At 45.7% G+C, this 20854-nt stretch overlaps 1 protein-coding gene across 1 annotated transcript in view; it reads left to right on the top strand.

The window, feature by feature from the left end:
• BLTP3A (bridge-like lipid transfer protein family member 3A) overlaps window positions 1–20854 on the top strand; it is a 62895-nt gene that overhangs the window by 406 nt on the left and 41635 nt on the right. The window lies entirely within an intron of this gene.

The raw sequence follows: 20854 nt of genomic DNA, 5'->3' as shown, positions 1-20854 counted from the left end.
CCCTGCCTACCCCCCAGGTTCCCGCCCTCAGCCCTGTCCCCCCCCCCCCCCCCGCACACCGCGGGGACCCTGCCTACCCCCCGGGTTCCCGCCCCCAGCCCTCCCCCCCCCCCCCCGCACACCGCGGGGACCCTGCATACCCCCCGGGTTCCCGCCCCCAGCCCTCCCCCCCCCCCCCGCACACCGCGGGGACCCTGCCTACCCCCCGGGTTCCCGCCCTCAGCCCTGCCCCCACCCCGCACATCGCGGGGACCCTGCCTACCCCCCGGGTTCCCGCCCCCAGCCCTCCCCCCCCCCCCCGCACACCGCGGGGACCCTGCATACCCCCCGGGTTCCCGCCCCCAGCCCTCCCCCCCCCCCCCGCACACCGCGGGGACCCTGCCTACCCCCCGGGTTCCCGCCCTCAGCCCTGCCCCCCCCCGCACATCGCGGGGACCCTGCCTACCCCCCGGGTTCCCGCCCTCAGCCCTGCCCCCCCCCCTCGTCCCCGCACATCGCGGGGACCCTGCCTGCCCCCCGGGTTCCCGTCCCCAGCCCCGTTCCCCCCTCCCCACACACCGCGGGGACCCGCCCCCAGCCCTGCACCTCCCGGGGCCCCTGCTCCCCCCGACCTTGCCCACATTTAGGGGGTGCCTCCCAGCTCGCTCCCCCAAGGACCCTTCACAGACCCCGAGACCCTGCTCCTCAGTGCTACTCTTCTCCCCCCCCCCCACCCAGCCCCGAGGACTCTGCCCTCATTGTGGGGGACACCATCCCCCAACCGTCCCTCCTGGGCCTCTTTGCCCATAGCTGACCCCTTCTCCCCTCCCAGCACACAGCCCCAGAGAAGTGTGGGGTCTGGCTGCTCTCCACTAGGGGTAATAGGGAAGGGGGGGAAGGCTCCCCTCCTTGAGAGCAAGTGGGGTGGTGTGTTCCTCACCTGTCTCCTCCCCCCAATCTACCCCTAGCTGCTCCTTCACCCCCATCTCCAGCAGTCGCTGCCCTCAGGTAGGAGAGGAGTCTGTGACAGGAGCACGTTCTGAAGCACTTGGCCTGGTAAAGGGGGAGCTGCCATCGTCTCCCGACTATCTTGTTTTTCCTTATCTTGTTCCTCTTCTCCCACATGCTTCTCCCCCATTTCTCTCCTTTTCTCCCTGTTCATTCCTTGCGGCTTGGTATTGACACCCCTACATAGGTAAGAGGGCCTTCCAGCTTCCCTCCTGCTGTGATTGCCTCCCCAAAGTGCTCCTGTCCCGTAAGTGATTCTGCCACTGGCTCAGGAATAAATTCTGTTCAGATAAGAGGGGATACTACCTCTGTCCTGCTCCCCTCCTTTTCCCATTCCCCTGCCTTGCCAGCACAGTTTCTCCTCACTCTCCCATATATTGGCACAAGGATAGATTCTGGGGCTGATACCACTGTTTCCTTCTCAGCCTTTCCCTTTCATCCTACCATCCCTCCTCTTTCTTGTGTGCGCGCGCTCTCTCTCTGTATGTGTGTCTTCCTGTGGCACAGGATTGGTTGGCAGGTTAGAAACGATTTAGTGGGAATGAATGGAAAGTTAATGAGTTTCTCCAGCCATCACTGCTGCCCTCAGAGAAGGTGAAATGGAAGGAATGAAAGATCATTCATAGATGTCCCTCTGGCCTGCTTTCCAATGCTTGCCTCCCTCAGTCTAGTTGGTTCAGTCCTATTATTTGTGTTAAAATAAAGCATAGAGGCCTAACTTCTGAGATGTTAAATTAATTTGGTTTTTCCTTGGTATTTTTGGATTTGGTAATCCTAAAATGTGAAAGGGGATGTGGGGAAGCTTTTTAAGTAAGAGGTTTGAGTAAGTGAAACTGATAGGTAGTGAATATGTGAGTAAAACGGCTAAGAAATTAATGGAAAGAAAGAGTAGGGATAAATGGTAATGAGGTGGGGGACTTAGGGTCAGTGAATCCAGGGGAGAAAGGAGCAGAATATTGCACACAACACACAGTCTTGATAGATTGACAAAACACTGAGTGACTGATGAGGTTTTATATTAATGTCTCTAGTAATACATCAAACTTATATTAAGAGGAAGCAATATCTAGTGGTTAATGCACAGGACCTCTATTCCTGGGTTTCCCATTGACCTGCTGGGTCACCTTGGGCAAGTCACTTCTCTGCTTTGTGCCTCAGTTTCCCTATCTAAAATGGGGAGAATATTGACTTCCTTTGAAAAGCGCTTTGTGATCTAGGGCGAAAAGAGCTACCTGAGCACTAGGCATTATTACTAACTGTGTGACCTTGGGCAAACCACTTCATCTCTAAAACAAGATCAACAAATACTCACTTCAAAGGGATTGGTACGAGGCTTGGGAACCTTGCATGAAGTGGATGAAGGCAAAATATTACATGGCACCTTTCACCTAAAGCTCTTAAAGCGTAAACATGGGCAAGTATTTATCCTCATTTTACAGATGGGGAAACAAAGGCAAAGTGACTTACCCAAGGCTACGTAATGTCAGTGGCAGAGCCAGGAAGGGACCCCAGGAGTACTGTCTCTCTATGCCCGGTTTTCTACCATGAACAGCTTAGGTACACTGAGGTTGGCAGACTTTGTATTTTTAGACTGAAGGTAAAATCTTAGCATTTTTGGGACCTGCAAAAAACCCCTGCAAATGTTAAATGAGCATCTGTAAAGCATCTGTTTAAGGCTGTTCTGTGAGTCACTAGTTGCTCTCCACCACACCTTTGTACCAACAAGAATGTAACACAGCCTGCTAGTAGACTTCTTAAGTCATTAATTTAAATGATTGTCTGCTAGTCCTGGCAGCACACAACTTCCAAGCTTCCTGCCTTCCCCTACCCGAAACCAGCGTGTTGTGTGCATTATGGATTCAGCGTTCTTGTCAAAAGGCGCTGACCCATTGATAATGGGGAAAAGTGCATGAGAGTACACTGGACCAGTTAGTAATGGAGACCTCAATAAAGCTAATGTGTTTTCTATGTCTCACTAGCCGCCACAATTAAATGACATGTTTTCTGCCAATACATAATGCTGTCATTTGCTTTGTGTGCGTAACCTTTCTTCACTGGTATTTATGGGCCCCTTAATCTTTTGGCTCATTCTTGCCTCTTGGCCTCCTTACCTACACTGCCGAAACCCCATTAGTGACTTTTTTGCTCATGGACCCCCCCCCCGTACTCTTTCTAATATAGTTATTTTACAGTCCTCAGCTTTGCCTTTTTCTAATCCTTTGTTGCAGTCCCTGGATAATGGGCTAATGGTGTGAGCAGTGAGTTTGGAGTCAGGAGGATTTCTGGGTTCTACTCCTGGTATTGTTACTGGCTTGGGGTGTTGTTTTGGACTAGTCAGTCAGGCTCCAATCCTTCATGCTGTTCACTTCACTGGGGCTCTGTCCAAGTGAACTGAATAGCTTGCAGAATTTAGGCCTGAGTCACTATCTGTAAAATGGGTTTTCCTAATTTACACAGGGATTGAGAGATTTAATGTGCTTTGAGCCTTCACAGTTTAAAGCTGCTGTCGAAAAGCAGCATCACTATTACAATCTGCATTTTTAATATTGCTACTACAGTTTTCTTTCACATAAAATAACCCAACTCTTTATTCATGTGGGTCTCTCTTCTAACTCTGTGCGTGCTCGAGAGACGCTTTGCTACTGAATCATTAAACTCCCTTTATTTTCTGTTTTCAATTTTAATTTGAAATAATTCTTTGTTCCTTTTGTCGCCTCCTCATTGAAGTTGTGTGTGTGTTTGTTCTCTCTGTGTCTGGGAATTCACAAGGAAGGGAAAACTGACTCCAATGTCAGGGAAATCCAAGGGAGAGTTATACTGTATCAAATTGTTAAGTAGCTCTTATTCAGAAGAAATGAAACACATGCACTTGCAATGGAATAACGATTATCACTTTGCAGAGATCTTCTGCAAAGGTGAGTTTTGATGTGGATGACGGGGCACTGATCTCAGAATACATCTTTAAAAACTTTATTCATGTTGTGTTGTTTTTTAACACATTACTTTCCATTGCTAAAATTGAAAGAATCTAAAATCTTGAATGTATTTTTCACCATTGGTGCTGTTTATCCTCTTGCATTATTTTTAGCTTGCAGAAGGAAAATAGTTTAATTGGTTTCACTGTCTAGTTCTCCTGAATTGGCCAGGGGCTGCTCTGGTTGGGTTGCAAACGCTGTGGGAGAACATTTACATTGGAATCAGATCTGAGACTGTGAGTTTTCTGGGGCAGGGATTGTCTGTGTATTTGTACAGTGCCTGGGATCTAATCCCTGTTTGGGCTCCTTAGGCGCATACACAATAAAATACTTTTTTTAATTCAGTAATTTGTAATCATTATTAGTGGAAACGCATCTCTTGATCTTAGCCTTTATAAAACGTTCATTTTGACACCCCATGTGTTTTGAGTCTAAAGAGTGATCCCTTTAATGTTTTCCATTTCACTCAGCTTGGACAGTGAAACCAGACTGATCTCATTTGAATGCACTGGTAATACTTAGCACTCTTATAACTGAAGCAAGTGCTTGATCTTATTGCTTTACAAAGGTAGCTCAGTATTATCTCCATTTCGCAAGTGGGGAAACTGAGGCACAGGGCAGTGAAGAGACTTGATTAAGATTGGACTCCTGTTGTACTGTTTGGCTTCACTACATTGCAGGGGTGAAGTCTGCAGAGAACTATTTTTGTTGAATTTCATGGGGAAAACTTCTGTCCACTCTTAGGGCAGGTCTACACTAGAAGCACTACATTGACGCAGCTGCACTGATGCAGATGCGCTGCTGCAGTGTGTCAGGTAAAGAAGCTTTATGCCGTGGGATAATTGGCATAATTATTCCACCTCCATGAGAGGTGGAAGCTATGTCGGCGGGAGACACTCTCCCACCAACGTGGTGCCAGTGAGGACAGAACTTAGGTAAGTTGTGTCACTTGGGGGTTTCTTTTTCACACCCCTGCGTGATGTAAATTAGATTGACTTAAGCGGTAGTGTAGACCTGCCCTTAGATTTAACAAAGGCTTCCTAAAGCTTCATTTTATTACACACTTAAAAACCATACATGAGTATATATGGGTAATCTCTGCCCAATAGATGATGGGTCCCTGTGCCAAAGAACTCTTACTGTAATGGCATGAGTGGGTGTCATGCAAAATGGGAAGTGTAGTCACTGTTTCACAGGTTAGGGTAGGTTTTATGTGGTTTCTTAGGAGGCAAAGAGGGAGGTTGACAAGCTTTACCTGTTTCAAGCCAGGAGGGCAGTGTGAAAGAAGGCATTGATTGAGTCAGGAGTGGGTGAAGGAAACAAAGGGAGCTGTCAGCAGAGAACCTGGGGTGGTGTCTTGGGAACAGGGTGGGATGTGTAAGAAGAGAGGAGCACTGGTGTAGGCTGGGCAGGAGTTATGGAGAAGCTTCACTTGTCTGTGGAAAGTGGGAGAAGCCAGTGCTGGAATTGACTGTGGTGAGAATAGTGGGAAAATCAGCATCATCACAGAGACAGCAGAGAGAACCAACTGTGTAGAGAACTGAATTAGCTTCTCCTTGCTGTGTATGTGATAATGGAATGGTGCTATTTATTGCATCACCAAGTGGCCTAGGCAGCTGGCCTTAGTCGTTACAGATGTGGGTGATATGAACACACATTATTACATTATGCTGTCACTTTTCTTGTCTCTGCTGAACCCACCGTACTTGTGAGCAAGCAAGGGACTGACTCTGACAACTTCTCTCCAGATCTCATAGAAAGTGCTAAAGCATAGTTCTTTTGTGCTCATGGGCATTTCTACCCCACACACCTCACATTTGGTTACTTGGATCATACAATCCCAACCGTTCAATTGGAACACTGGTATGGGCCTTGGTTTGGAGGGTTTTAATGAACCGTGCCTTCTCCTGAAAGGCAAGTCTGTGAGACTGAGAACACCTGGAATCATGGGAATCCAGAGGTGAATGTGGCAATCTGATGGCAAGGAGAAATTAATCTACTCTTAGAGTTCTGAGTGGTGTCTTCTAGTGGAATTCCTCACCCACAATCAGCTTGTGTTCAGTGTTATTCCTTTCCCTGGATTTGAAGGTTCCTGGATGAAAGGGACCTCTTTGGAGAATACAGTAGAATCTGAGTTACAAACACCTCAGAAATGGAGAATGTTTGTAACACTGAACAAAACATTATCATTGTTCTTTCAAAAGTTTACAATGGAACATTGACTTAATACAGCGTTGAAACTTTTCTATCCAGAATAAAAATGCTGCTTTTAACCATCTTAATTTAAACAAGCACAGAAAGTTTCCTTACCTTGACAACTTTTTTTTTTTTTTTTTTTTTTTAACTTTCCCTTTATTTTTTTGGTAGTTTACGTTTAACACAGTACTGTATTGTATTGGTGCTTTTTTTTGGGTCTCTTCTGCTGCCTGATTTCATACTTCTGGTTCCAAATGAGATGTGTGGTTGACGGTCAGTTTGTAACTCTGTTTTTTGTAACGCTGAGGTTCTATTGTACAACCAACATGACAGAGGTTGAAGCCTAATTGTCAGCACTGCTGGGGTGTAAGGCTGCATACTGATTGTTTCACTGATTGCTCTGCAAATTTTATCACATTGTCCATACAGTTGGTAGTAGGGATAGGAAAAGAGAGAGAGTTTGACAGAATTGTGTCTTACATAGCCTAATGTTAAAGCTTCCTTTCTGAAGTATGGGTCTGTTTCATGTAAATCATTTAGAAGCAGAGGAATTTTTCAAAAATGTTGGCAATTGATTCTGAAAACCAATTATGTGTATGGGAATTAATACCAGTTGCAGGTCAAATTTAAGGTGGTATTTCAAACTTTTGATACTTCACATTTCAAGCATAGGATTTCGAAATTCTTTGGGGTGGGCTACATCTGAATATTGTCTCATGGACACTCCCTTCCCATTCACAGTTGTGCAGGCCATGTTCCCTTCCTCCCATCCTCCTGTCAAAATTATGTTGACTCACCTCCCGTTTTGTTTGCAATCACATAACATCACTGTGGCATTTACAGCAATAGCCTATGTGGAAAAGCAATATCAGGAAAGCATTTAACATATCTTTATATTTTTAATGCAATTTAGCAGCTGGAAATAAGGAGAAGTCAGCTTCATGTGACCAGTAAGCATTTCACAGACCCATGTGGAAGACTCTTATTTAGCACCTTCTACCTTGATGAATGCATCCGCCTCATCCCAATAACCGGGATCTTCAACTAGACTCTGGGAGGAGTTAATGTCTGGCCATGCAGATGTCCAGAATCCATCTGGTCCTCACCCCCATGTTACATATATGATACTAGAGAGTAACTGAGCAAGGAGGCATTCTTTGCACTAGTTCAACATCTTGCTACATAGTGTTTCAAGCTTCATTCAGAGGCTAAGATGGCAATGGTGTCAGAAAGACCTCTTTGCCTAAGGAGACTTCTTATTCTCTAGAAAGCACTGAGAGAGGGGATAGAGCAATGTGTAAGTCAGGAAAGTGGGATGTAGCCTCCATCAGGAATTACTGGGGGAGGTTGTTTGGCCTGTATTAGGCAGGCGGTTAGAATAGATGATTATAATGGTCCCTGCTGGCCTGATGATCTCAGAATCATGCATGGAATGGGGAAAATCCTGCGGTTGTATGTGCTTCCTATTTTCATCAATACCCCTAGTTTCCTGTCTAAATGCTTAACTCTGGAAATTACCATCTGCCCTCCTAATTCCCCAGTAGGTTTACTTGCATATGTGATTTTTTTCACTTCTTGTCCTAATCTGTTATGCATTGTTGCTGTGTGCTCATAAGCAACTGCTGCATGCCACCCTCGGATGGTTGCCTTTTGGTGGTGGTTGAAGTGACTACTGCATGTGTGGTTGGTAAAGTACTTCGGGGTCCTTGAGGCTGAGAGGTGCAATGTAATTGCAAGATGTTATTTATTCGCCTTATAATCCTTTTAGTATCTTCCCCCCCCACCCTCCTCTGCTCATGCTTTAAGCTAACTGGAAAGGCACTGCTTTAGTTTAATGGATCAGTCCTTGGAATGGTCTGATACTGGTCATCTTATTTGGCCCCTTGAAGTAATGGAAGGTGCTCTCCAAAACAGCACCTCTGACTGTGCAGTTTGAAATCTAGTTCAATCCAGAGATGAAACTGCATTCTGCCCTCGGTCTAATCTGCAGATATTGAAATGCCTATTTCCTTTACTAGCTGTTTGTAGGAGAGCTATTTCCATATGGGCTTTTGCTACCTGACACAATGCAGCTGGACAGCAACAGACTAAAAGCAAGCAGGACTTCTGCTGCAGAGAATTGGTAGTGGGACTTGTACAGTCTTTCACCTCTATAACCTGCTTGAAACCAATCCAGTTGAGTAGTGATTGAAAGTCCTTACCATTGTGTTATCATGCAATGCTCTATGTGAAATGAACTCTGGAGACTCGCTCCACTTATAAATGAATGGGTATCCATATCTCAAAATTGACCACTTTTGGCATTGTGTCCCTCTTTTTGATAGTCCCAGCAGAGAGGCTAATGACTGAATTGACCACGTAGACTGAATTCCCCTCCCATTCCTAGAAATGGCTCATCTCAAGTCAAGGTTGAGGCCCACAGGTGGCCAGTGTCGGAAAGCCTATGTCACTTATGTGCCCTGTGGAAAGAGAGACCTTCAGTCTCCCGGGCTCTCAATCTAGCACCTCTTCCCAGAGCTAAATACGCTAATTAAAATATACAAAGTAAAATATTTTATGCTACCGTAGCTCAGAAAGGAGCTTTGTTCTCTGAGCCTGAAGTTGTCTCCTTGCCTTTTGTATGGTACAGTAACAGCTTCTCACCTCAGGCTTCTGGAGAAGACTTTAGCCATAATGCATTGGGCTTTAAATATCTCACTTTGCCTGCAGTGCAGATTCATCCTGCATTGTCACACCATTGGAATTCAAGATAACGCTTTAACCCACAAGAAAGGCGGTCTCAGCTTCAGCACCTTTTATACCCTCCTTCAGTATCTGAGGAATTTACAGCTCCTCATTAAGATGGGAACCACAACTTGCCTAAAATAGCTGTTACAGCTATGGGGAAGTGTGTAAAACCACAAAGCTTCCAGCAGTTAAAAATTGATAAATTATTAGTGGAATGGAAGTTTCCCTTCTGCAAAACCATCACGTTACTGCTTTTTCAACGTGCTGTGCTTCTGAACCAGCTGGTAAGATGCCTTGTGCCCCAAATGAAACAACACATACGTTACAATCAAAAGAAACATGGCCTGAGCAATAAATCTTGAAGCAGAAGCCAATGGAAAACCAAAAATAAATTCTGCAGTCCACCCTGAAACAGTTTGCACCCACCCCACAACAGAGAATGGAAGCAGAGATGCAAATGTTTGGAGTCTTCTCTTTGAAGGATGCTGGTCTCTGTAAAGTAGGGGAGGATTCCAGAATCTCCAGTTTTTGTTGCAAAAGCCCCTACTTCCTGTCCCCTTGAGACAATACAACAAGATGGTCAGCAGTTCTGCACCTGCTGTTTTTAATGCTGTGACAAGGATGCATGGCAATGGATGGTCTCTCAAGAAGGCTGGTCTTGTATTATTTACCTGTCTGACAGATGTGAATAATGCCTCTCTTCTTTTCAGGGAGTTAAGGAGATGTCTGGTAAACCTGGCCCATAGTGATATGTTGTGTGGTTTTGGGAAAGTCACTTCAGCTCTCTGCCTCAGTTTCCTCAGAAGTATAATAGGGATAATACTTACTTGCCTCATCCTAATGGTGAGAGAATTAACTCATTAACATTTGTATATTGCTCTGAATATAGATTTAGAAACATTAGAGAATGGAAACATTTTCAGGTAGAGTTCAAAGCAAGGGTCTCTTCAGTCCATTTCATAAGAGAGAGAGACTATTGTTAACCATATATTTCAACCCTCCACTCCCCAATACACTGTCACATTGATTCTAGCAATACTTCATTCTGAAGGAAGAGCTGTCAAAGTAACTGGTGAGCTGTGGACCTCAGTTTGAGAACTGCTAGTTTATAGGCTTCAGTCTCTTAAATTCCCGCATACCTCTTTCCAGCAATACACGCAGGACTGTGGATGCAGAGCTTTTCGGGATATGCTTTGGTAACTACTACTTCTGTTAGTGTTGGTGGCTTTGAGTCCTGTTTCCCCCCCCCCCCCCCGCATATATTGATTAATTCTTCATGCAAATACAGACCTCAGAGCACATGCTGGGGAAAGTAACAGCTAGCTGCTGCTACTTGTGGTCAGTGGGTGGGGGAAGAGTGTGCACACATGACAGCACATGCTTTCTTCTGTATAAAGTTATCTTTAAAATCGGAAATGTACTGCATGGTCGTCCATCAGAAGAGCTAAACTGACAGTTCTGCAAAGCGGGTATCTACAGCTTGGCTCTTGATAGTCTCAAACCACTTCCACCTAAATCACAAAGCCGCGTAGGGGAATGTGCACTCTATCTGGCAAGTTAGAAGGAGACTTATTGTGAGAGAATAATTTGGACTTCTGCAATGCAGGAGGCAAACTCCTGGGTTCAGTTCCCAGCTCTGACACTGACTTATAGTGCAACTTTGTACAAGTCACTAACGTTCCTTGTACCCCTGCTTATTTCCTCCCAAATGACGAACATTTACCAACCGTTTGCATGATTGTATTAATAGTTGGCACGTACCACAAAATACTTCATACGTTATATAGGACAAAGTGTATGGTGTGTATATATGCACAGTAGTGCTTTACTAATAGTGACTAATTATAAGCCTACCGGCCTCCTTGTGTGATAGGTACTGTCCCTGTTTTACAGATGAGAAAACAAAGCAACCATGAGGTGAGGGAAGTTGTTCAAAATCACAGAGCTAGGATGGAATTCAGTAATCCTGATTCCCATTCCCTGCTCTTGTAGTATTTTGCCTGGATTTGTTCTTCTGCCTTCACTTCCTGCCCAACCGTTGTATTTAATCTAAATTACACAATAGCCTTTAATTTCCAGTGGGTGGAAATAAATTGCAAGGGGAATCAGATTGCAAAATAGAGTCGCTCAAAATCTTGGAGGTGGGGCTTCCAACTACCATAAAGGAGCAAAGGTGGTATAAAATTCCCCAGCTTATGCCCTGCTTTCTAGTTGTCTTCGCTTGTGTGCTATTATTTGCTTGGGGTTTAGTCTTGGGAAACACCCTGGCAGCTGAACACGCTTTGCATTCCAAACTTTTGGACATGGAGTGGTTGGTATTTAAAGACTATCGAGCCTCCAACTGATGGACTCAAAATAGCAAAACATCTCCTCAACAAGTGCATGTGTCAACCCTGGCAAGACTCCCTCTTTTTTTCAGATTAATTTGTGGCCTGTGGCACAAGTCTCCTTCTGGTGAGGAAGGAGTTTGCTGTGTGTTTTGTACAGCGTGTGCTTGAGCTGGAGCCTCCATGAAGTTCCAGCATACGCAGCCCTGATTAACTGTTCCTACCCAGGAGGAGAGACGGTCTAAAAGGGACTAAGTGAGTGGATGTATGCGTGGGGGAGACACACTCTGTGATAGGTGAACATACCTGGTTACACTGTACAACGGTTCTGTCTTTTCCCCAGCGTGTTTGGAAACCATGGTTTCTTTCGTAGGTTGAACTTTGAACTGGATTTTCAATTCCTTTTGGTTTTAGTCATCATCTTGCAGTCCAACAGTCACAGCAGAGAATAGCACTAGTGATATTCCTGGAGTTCGGAGAGCTAACTGCTGAATGGATTTGGGCAGGGTAGGCGAACATTCCACAATGCAGGTGAAGCTGAATAATTTGCCTTGGAGAGTTTAGTGTCTAGGCTTTTATTTAAGTTAGATGAATGTGGTGCCCATGAAACAGAGAGACTGATAACCCTGATAACCAAGAGCCAATTGTGGTGCAGGCAGGTATGGTGTTAAAGCATCCTTCACACAGATTTGTCAGTGTATTGTAATCCTGCCCTGCTGCAATGCACCTGCTAATCCAGTGCTGAATGCTGAGCAGAGACCATCAGCTGTGGATAGATCAGGGTGAGCCACCAGGCTTGCTGCACTGTGACCTAGGGGCTTGTCTACATAGAAAGTTTTACCAGTTATAATGGTGCAGTTACACTAATGTAATTCTACCGTATAATTCCCTGGGTGGACACTCCTGTTTGAGTTTGAGGGTTTTTTGTTTTTGTTTTTTTCTGGTTTAGTTTAACCCCTTCCAAAGAGACATAAGCTAAACAAACAAACAGGCATTCTTAAACCAGAAAAAGTGTGCTCACCAAGGGAGTTCTAGCAGTATTACTCTAGTGATTCAGATTCACACCCTACCTTAGGCTGGTATAACTTTTCTGTGTACACAAGGCACTAGTCAGATGTGTAGGTAGATGAAAAGGGAGCGTGTTTACTTACTGCATCACCTAGCTCCCTGCTGTGACCTAAGAGCCAGAACAATCTGTCTAGTGCAGGGGTCGGCAACCTTTCAGAAGTGGTGTGCTGAGTATTCATTTATTCACTTTAATTTAAGGTTTCGCGTGCCGGTAATACATGTTAACGTTTTTTAGAAGGTCTCTCTCTATAAGTCTATATTATATAACTAAACTATTGTTGTATGTAAAGTAAACAAGGTTTTCAAAATGTTGAAGAAGCTTCATTTAAAATTTAAATTAAAATGCTGATCTTACGCCGCCAGCCTGCTCAGCCCGGTTCCACCCTGGGGTTCTGTTCACCTAGGCCTGCAGCAGGCTGAGCGGGGCGACTCGAGGTCAGGGCAGAGGGCTGGGGTGTGTGTGGAGGTGCAGGGCAGAAGGCCGGGTGTTGGGGGGGACTCGAGGTCAGGGCAGAGGGCTGGGGTGTGTATGGAGGTGCAGGGCAGAAGGCTGGGTGTTGGGGGGAGGTCAGGGCAGAGGGCTGGGGTGTGTGTGGAGGTGCAGGGCAGAAGGCCGGGTGTTGGGGGGGACTCGAGGTCAGGGCAGAGGGCTGGGGTGTGTATGGAGGTGCAGGGCAGAAGGCTGGGTGTTGGGGGGAGGTCAGGGTAGAGGGCTGTGGGGTGTGGGGGTGCAGGGCAGAGGGCTGTGGGGTGTGGGGGTGCAGGGCAGAGGGCTGGGTGTTGGGGGGAGGTCAGGGCAGAGGGCTGGGGTGTGTGGGGAGGTGCAGGGCAGAAGGCTGGGTGTTGGGGGCGACTCAAGGTCAGGGCACAGGGCTGGGGTGTGTGTGCAGGTGCAGGGCAGAAGGCTGGGTGTTGGGGGCGACGCAAGGTCAGGGCAGAGGGCTGGGGGGGGGGGGTGCAGGGCAGAAGGCTTGGGTGCTCGGCTCGTGGGGGTGCTCCCAGCCCACTTCCCTGAGCGGCTCATGGCAGGGGGCTGGGAGGGATATGCCCTGTTCCACCCCCTTCCCCCAGGCCCGTCCCTACCTCTCTCTGCCTGCTCTACAGAGCTGTGTGCACGCTGCCGCTCTTCCCCCCCCCTTTCACCCCTCGCAAGGGCCATCGCGGGCAGGGAGAGGGAGGAGGAGGGGTAGATGGGCCGGAATGCACCAAGCTGGGGGAAGAAGCAGGGGAGGGGGGAAGCTTGGCTGCCGCAGGACCAAGCTTCTGCCTTCTGCCCCCGCAGGGGGGCTGAGTGGGGCGGGGGGCCGGGACTCTCTCCCCTGCTGGGGCAGGAAGCAGAAGCTTGGTCCTGCGGCAGCCAAGCTTTCCCCGTCCCCCGCTTCTTCCCCCAGCTTGGCGCTTTCCGGCCCCTCTGCCCCTCCTCCTCCTCCTCTCACCGGGCAGGCAGCGTGCCACTCAAAATCGGCTCGCGTGCCAAACACGGCGCACGTGCCGTAGGTTGCCGACCCTTGGTCTAGTGTAACCACAGAAATCATAAAAATATAGAACTTGAAGGGACCTTAATAGGTCATCTAGTCCAGTCCTCTGCACTGAGGCAGGACTAAGTATTATCTAGACCAGTGTTTCCCAAACTTGGGAGGCTGCTTGTTTAGGGAAAGCCCCTGGCGGGCCGGGCCGGTTTGTCTACCTGCCGCATCCGCAGGTCCGGCCGATCGCGGCTCCCACTGGCCGCGGTTCGATGCTCCAGGCCAATGGGAGCTGCAGGAAGTGGCCGCCAGTATGTCCCTTGGCCCGCGCCGCTTCCCGCAGCTCCCATTGGCCTGGAGCAGCAAACCGCGGCCAGTGGGAGCCGCGATCGGCCGGACCTGCGGACGCAGCAGGTAAACAAACCGGCCCAGCCCGCCAGGGGCTTTCCCTAAAAAGCGGCGTCCCAAATTTGGGAAATACTGATCTAGACTATCCCTGCCATGTGTTTGTCTAACCTATTCTTAAAAACTTCCAATAAAGGAAATTCCAATTTGTTCCAGTGCTTAACTATCTTACATTTAGGAAGTTTTTCCTAATGTCTAAACTAAATCTCCCTGTGATGGGATCCCTGGGGTGCAGCCTGGGACCATGGGACCACTGTGCCCCCTTAACTCTCCAGCCTGGGCTGGCTCTCTCAATGCTTTGCTAGTGACAAGAAGAAAACCCCTCCAGGTGCTGTGATTGCTCAGCACAACAGCATATGGAGCCCCACACCCAGCTAGATTGCATGAATGCTCCCAGAGTCAAATCCCCCCAGCTCCCAGCCTTGTACCTCAAGGATATACTGTCTTGCACTGCTCAAGACCCTTTCTTGAGCAATGCAAATTTATTAATTGGTTCACCATTCATCAATGGAAAGTGGATATACACCAGCCTTTGTAAACCATTGATAACTACTCTCTGAGTACGTTTTTTCAACCAGTTGTGCACCCATCTTATAGTAGGCTTGTCTAGGCTATATTTCCTTATTTTGTTTGAGACGGTCATGTGAGCCAGTAGCAAAAGCCTTCCTTATAGTCAAGATGTATCACATCTACTGCTTTTCCCCCTATCCACAGGGCTTGTTACCCTGTCAAAGAAGGATATTAGGTTGGTTTGACATGATTTGTTCTTGACAAATCCATGTGAACTGTTAATTATTACCATATGATTTCTAGGTGCTTACAAATTAATTGTTTGATTATATGCTCCATTATCTTTCCAGGTACCAAAGTTAAGCTGACTGATCTATAATTGCCTGGGTTGTTCTTATTCCCCTTTTTATAGATAGGTACTTGTCACGGACTCACAGATCGTGCCCACTCTTAGCCCCATGCGGTCCGTGGGGTGTGTCCCTGTTAGTGAGACAGCCCTTCTCGGGGGTCCACTCTGTCTCTGGGTCAGGCCCCTCCACCTCCTGGAGCCGCACCTCTCGGAGCCTTAGCAAACCTGTTTCTCACCGTGGGCCCCCTCAGGGAGTCCACTCGCTCTGGACCCCCCGGGCCTTCACCCCTGAAGGGGTTGATGCCACCCTGTTCTCTAGACCAGAGTGACTCTCAGCCAGCATAAAACAGGAGGGTTTATTGAGAGTTGAACACAGCACAGGAAACTCTCAGGGCCTCAGGCCTGGCCTCCCTCAGCCCAGCACATCCCAGTCTCTCTGCATCCAGATGGGCTCTGCCTGCTCCCCCTCTCCAGCCCCGAACCCCCCTGCTTCCCAGCTGAGCATCTGAGATCCCCGGCCCCAGGCCCTGCCTCGGTCCATTGTCTTCTCTCCAGGTAAACGGGGTCGTAAACCGGGGCCTCCTCTCCTCACTTCTGTCCTCTGGCTGGAACCGGCTGGTTAGGTCACTGGATCCTCACTCTGCAGCCCATTGTCCGCCCACTGGCCAGAACCGGCTGCGTCTCCTCAGCTGGGCCTCCGGGTCACCGGTCACTAGGGTATCCATCCTCCAGGCCATCGGCTGGGTCCCCAAGTCCTCTCTCTGGTGCTCTGCAAAACAAACTCCCTCTCCCCTCACCTCTTTAAACCACTATACCCAGGGAAACTGAGTCCCACCCCCTCCGCATGCAAACCATTGAAACTCCACAGAAAACAAGAAAACCCCCCACTTCGTCACATCACTATATTTGCCCTTTTCCAGTCCTCTGGGATCTCTCCTGTCCTCCATGAGTTGTCAGAGATAATTGCTAATGGCTCAGAGAAGGCATCTAACTTGTCTAAGTAATTCTTATCTTGTTCTTTTCCTATTTTAGCTTCAGCTCCAACCCCACTGATTTTCATTATATTAGTCGTCTGATCACTGCTAACTGAAACAAAAAAGGCATTTATCACTTTGGCCATTGCTGTGTTTTCTGTTCTTGTCTTTCCCTCCTCATTGAGTAATGGGCTAACCTGGTCTTTTGTCTTTATCTTGCTTCTAATGTATTTGTAAAATGTTTTCTTGTTACTCTTTATGCCCCTAGCTAGTTTAACCTTGTTTTGTGCCTTGGCCTTTTTAATTTTGTCCCTGCATGCTTGTGCTGTTTTTTTTTTTTAATATTAATCTTTCATAATTTGACCTAATTTCCACTTTTTGTATGACTCTCTTGAGTTTCAGGTCGCAAGATCTCCCGGTTAACCCAACGTGGTCTTTTACTACACTTCCTGTCTTTCCTATGCATTGGGATAGTTTGCTCTTGTGCCTTAATAATGGTTCTTTAAAAAACTACCAACTCTCCTGAACTCTTATTTTTCTCTTACACTTTCTTCTCATGGGATCTTAACTACCAATTCTCTGAGTTTGCTAAAAGTCTGCCTTCTTGAATTCCATTGTCTTTATTCTGCCGTTTTCCCTCCAACCATTCCTTAGAATCATGAACTCTCTCATTTCATGATCATTTTCACCCAGGCTGCCTTCCACCTTCAAATTCTTAACCAGTTCCTCCCTATATGTCAAAGTCAAATCTAAAACTGCCTTTCCTCTAGTTGATTTCTCCACCTTCTGCAACAAAAAGTTGTCTCCTGGGCATTCCAAGAACTTGTTGGATAATCTGTGCCCTGCTGCATTATTTTTCCAGCAGATGTCTAGGTAGTTGAAGTCTCCCATCACCACCAAGTCCTGTGCTTTGGATAATTTTGTTAATTGTTTAAAAAAAACCCATATCTCTGGGTACTCTCTAAAACTAAGGCTCTGAAACGCAAACTTTCTTTTATTTCTGAGAGTAAAAGAGGGAGTGGAGTATCTCTCTAAGCGCAAAGTCACTTTGGAACTTATTACAGACACTAACAGTCCTAGAGCCCTATTTCCCCAACTGGAGTTAATCATGGCAGAATCCTCTGACTGGAGACTGCATCATGAATCAGGGTAAAGATTCCCCATCCTTCCAGAACTGTAGGCAAGAAGCCCAACTCCCGTCACACTATTGAAGGGAGTATGGAGAAGAGGTGATACTTCCTGAAAGCATCTTATACATGTCCAAATTAAATGCTAAAAGTAACTTCCTTATCCTTGTGGAGTAGCATGTACTAATCACAGGACTGGCAGCCAGGAGCTCCTGGGTCATTTACCTAGCACTGACATTCACTCCTTGTATGACCTTGTCACTTAACCGTTCTCTTTTTTTCTTCATCTGTAAAATTGGGCTAATATTACTAGCCTGCCTGTCTGGGGTGCTGTGAATTAGTTAATGGTTTGTAAATGAATATCACTGTGGAAGTGATAAGTATTATTAATAACTTGGTGCTTTCCATTTTCCAAAGAACTAATTGATCTGATACTAATTGGTTTCATTTAATTCTAAATAGATTGATTAATTAGGTTAATGTGATACTGACTACAGTAATGTAAGTATTAGCATTAGATATCTAATACTAATTAGCCGAATCTAATACTAATTAAGCATATTTCTCTTCCTTGTGCTCAGCCTGAAATCTCTAACTCTTGCATTGAGTGATCCCATGTGTTCTTAGTGGACAGATTGCTGCAATATTGTGCTGAAAGCCTGAGTTAGTAAAATGGTTTCTCTCCTCTGAATAGTGGTGTTAGTTCTTCCTCCTGTGTATTGTAGTGTCTTTCAAGTTACTGCTTTGCCACTCTTCAAAGGAATTTTGGCCTCTGGCCCAGTTTTATTCCTTCCAAAACTAAGGTAGGTAACCAACTCAGACGCTCTCCCAAATTCATTATATTTATTATATCTGAAGCTTCTGCTGCTGTTTTCCTGGAAAGTTTGTCTGTGTTTTACAATTATTGACGTTTTCCTCTACTAGCGAGTAGTAGTGAACCTTCTTGCCAAGTGAGTGTGATTCTTGGCTCTAGAGATAATGAGACTTAATATGAGGGAAATGTCCTATGCGTGAGAGATGTGATCGTGAAATAGTCTCCCCAGAGAAGTATGGAAATCCCATTGTGTGGCACAAAGCATGACTAGACAAGACACTGGGGAAATATGCTATGTAGGGTATAATCCCGCATTGTCCAGGGAATGACTGGATATGATTAAATTGATTTCCTCCATTTCTAACTTCTACTATTCTCTATTTTGTCTGCTGATATAAGTGTTTAAATACTGTGTTTGTGTTTCAAATTAAGGAAGGAACTCTCTGTCCCTTCCCATAAGATCACCACTGTTAACAGAAGAGCCTTTTCTTCTGCATCTCCTAACATCAAAAGCAGCTTCCCTTCAGCTCTCAGTCTCTCCATCTCTTTTCAGATCTCAGCTGAAAATTTACCCTGTTCCTTCTGTTGTTCACACTTCAATATCTTCTCCATCTGCTACTCTGTAACAGTAGTAAGTGTTGTGGGTAATAATTATATACATCTGCCAATATATTATCCGATCCTGTAGCTATCTAAATTAAAATCAGGGGCATCTGTCATACAGAGTATAACTAATCACTGCCTCACATTTATCCATAGTTACAAAACTATTAATAGAAATAGATATATTTAGAGGCTTATTGCATATGATAGTTATAGAATAGCAGTGGGAGACGAAATTGAGATGAGAGGAGACTAGAGAGATAGCAAGTGTATTTTCAGATGGCAGGACCTGCAAAGGAGAATGCTCTTGCAGCAGCAGTGTCAAGATAATGGGAAGGGACCAAAAGCTGATGAGCAGAAGGAGATCAGAATTATGCTTTAAGACATCCCCTTCTGATACTTTTTAATCTAATCCTTCCTACCTGCAGGGGAAATACTTGCTCAATTGTAGACAGTGCTGCACCTGCCGGACAGTTACAAATGAGGATATTGATTTCTACATGTGTTAATGCTATAGACTGGCTTCAGGCCAGCAATCAACTTTGGCTAAACTTTCTCTTGCAATAGGTAGGTTTGTGACTAGATGTATAAGGAAATGAATTGGATACTAGCTCTCTGGGTAATGAAATCCCCACCTTTGATATCCTTTTAAAGTTAACGATGGAAGAGCGAGGTTGATGCTCCTGTTTTTTTCCCTGCCAAAAACCAGACAAAAGACTCTCTAAAGCAAATGAAAGCTAAAACATGAGGAGTTCAGAAACCACCCAAGAAATCTTTTTCCCAAAGAACTGTGCTCTTACGGCCCAAATCCAAGTAAACCACTGTGGCTTAAACAGGATTTTAAACCACATAGGCAGTGTTTTATTTGTTATCTTATCCTGCTAGTTTATCTTTAAAAACAGCTGCTCCCACAGGCCTCTTTCCTCCTCCACTTCAGGGCTTGGCATTGGGGCGTGGGAAAATCATACCTAGAATATGGCATCCAGTTCTGGGCACATGACTACCAAAAACATGCTGCTGATTCAGAGACAATTCAGAAAACAGGGAGGTTTAAATGCTAAGAAAGGAGAGAGATTATTTAGGGTGGTCTGTGGGAGTATAATTAGGAGCAATGGGATGAGAGAGAAAATTTGCTAACAGTGGCATCTGTTCATTCTCACAAAGGCTTGTTGGAAGCCCCAATACTTGAATTGGTTAAAGCCGGATTAGACAAAGCACTGGAAAATAGATTGTAGGGAACAGTTCTACGTAGGTCATTGGGGCATGGACAAGACTGGACATCCATCTCTAGCTACTATGATCCTATGTCTCCTGTTTCCTGTTGCTGTGGCTAAGAAGACAATCAAAGTCTTTAGCCATTTGAAAGTTTTCTGTGGATACTGGGGACTGTGGTAGTGAGTTATAGCCAGTACCCCGTGTGACTTTGCACTCCATATGATTTTATGAAAATATGCTAATGAGCGTGAATATAATGTAATTGGAATATGCTTCATGCAAAAGGTCTCTTGTAAGCTATCATTACAAAGCTTATAATCTACTGAGTGTGGTCATCCTAATTTGTATAAATGTATCATTCTTGTATCTGAAACTAGAAATATGAAATACAACTCTGAGGTCCTATTGTAATTATGCAAAGTGTGGGCCATTAATGGTGGCTTGGAATCTTGATGGCTCCCATTAACCAGGACAACTGACTGTAGATGGCTCTGTTTACTTGCAAGCCTTCCTGTGAGTCAGGTCAGGAAGAATGAAGGCTTGGAGTCTCACAGGACATGTGACCATGTCATCTGTTACTGTAATCCATCTTAAACCTGGGGCTTTTCCATTTAGAAGGAGGGGTGGGGACCCAAAAAGACAAAAGATTCCTGCCATGTGCCAAAGCTATATAAGGGGGTAGAACAGAACAAAGGGGGCTGCAGTCATGAGAAATTCCCTAGCTACCACCTGACCTGGAACAAGGACTGTACCCAGGGAAAGGATTTGTCTCAGACTAGAAAGGAGTCTAGTCTGTGAAAGAAGCTTATTGGAATATCTCTGAGGGTGAGATTTTATCTGTAATCAGTTTCTTAATGTATTAGGCTTAGACTTGCGTGTTTTATTTTATTTTGCTTGGTAACTTACTTTGTTCTGTCTGTTATTACTTGGAACCACTTAAATCCTACTTTTTATATTTAATAAAATAACTTTTTACTTATTAATTAACCCAGAGCAAGTAATTAATTCCTGGGGGAGCAAACAGCTGTGCATATCTCTTTATCAGTGTTATAGAGGGCGGACAATTTGAGTTTACCCTGTATAAGCTTTATACAGAGTAAAACGGATTTAT

Source organism: Malaclemys terrapin, chromosome 4 (assembly GCF_027887155.1).
Source record: "Malaclemys terrapin pileata isolate rMalTer1 chromosome 4, rMalTer1.hap1, whole genome shotgun sequence".
Classification (NCBI taxonomy): domain Eukaryota; kingdom Metazoa; phylum Chordata; order Testudines; family Emydidae; genus Malaclemys; species Malaclemys terrapin.
This window is presented reverse-complemented; position numbering and strand designations above follow the sequence as displayed.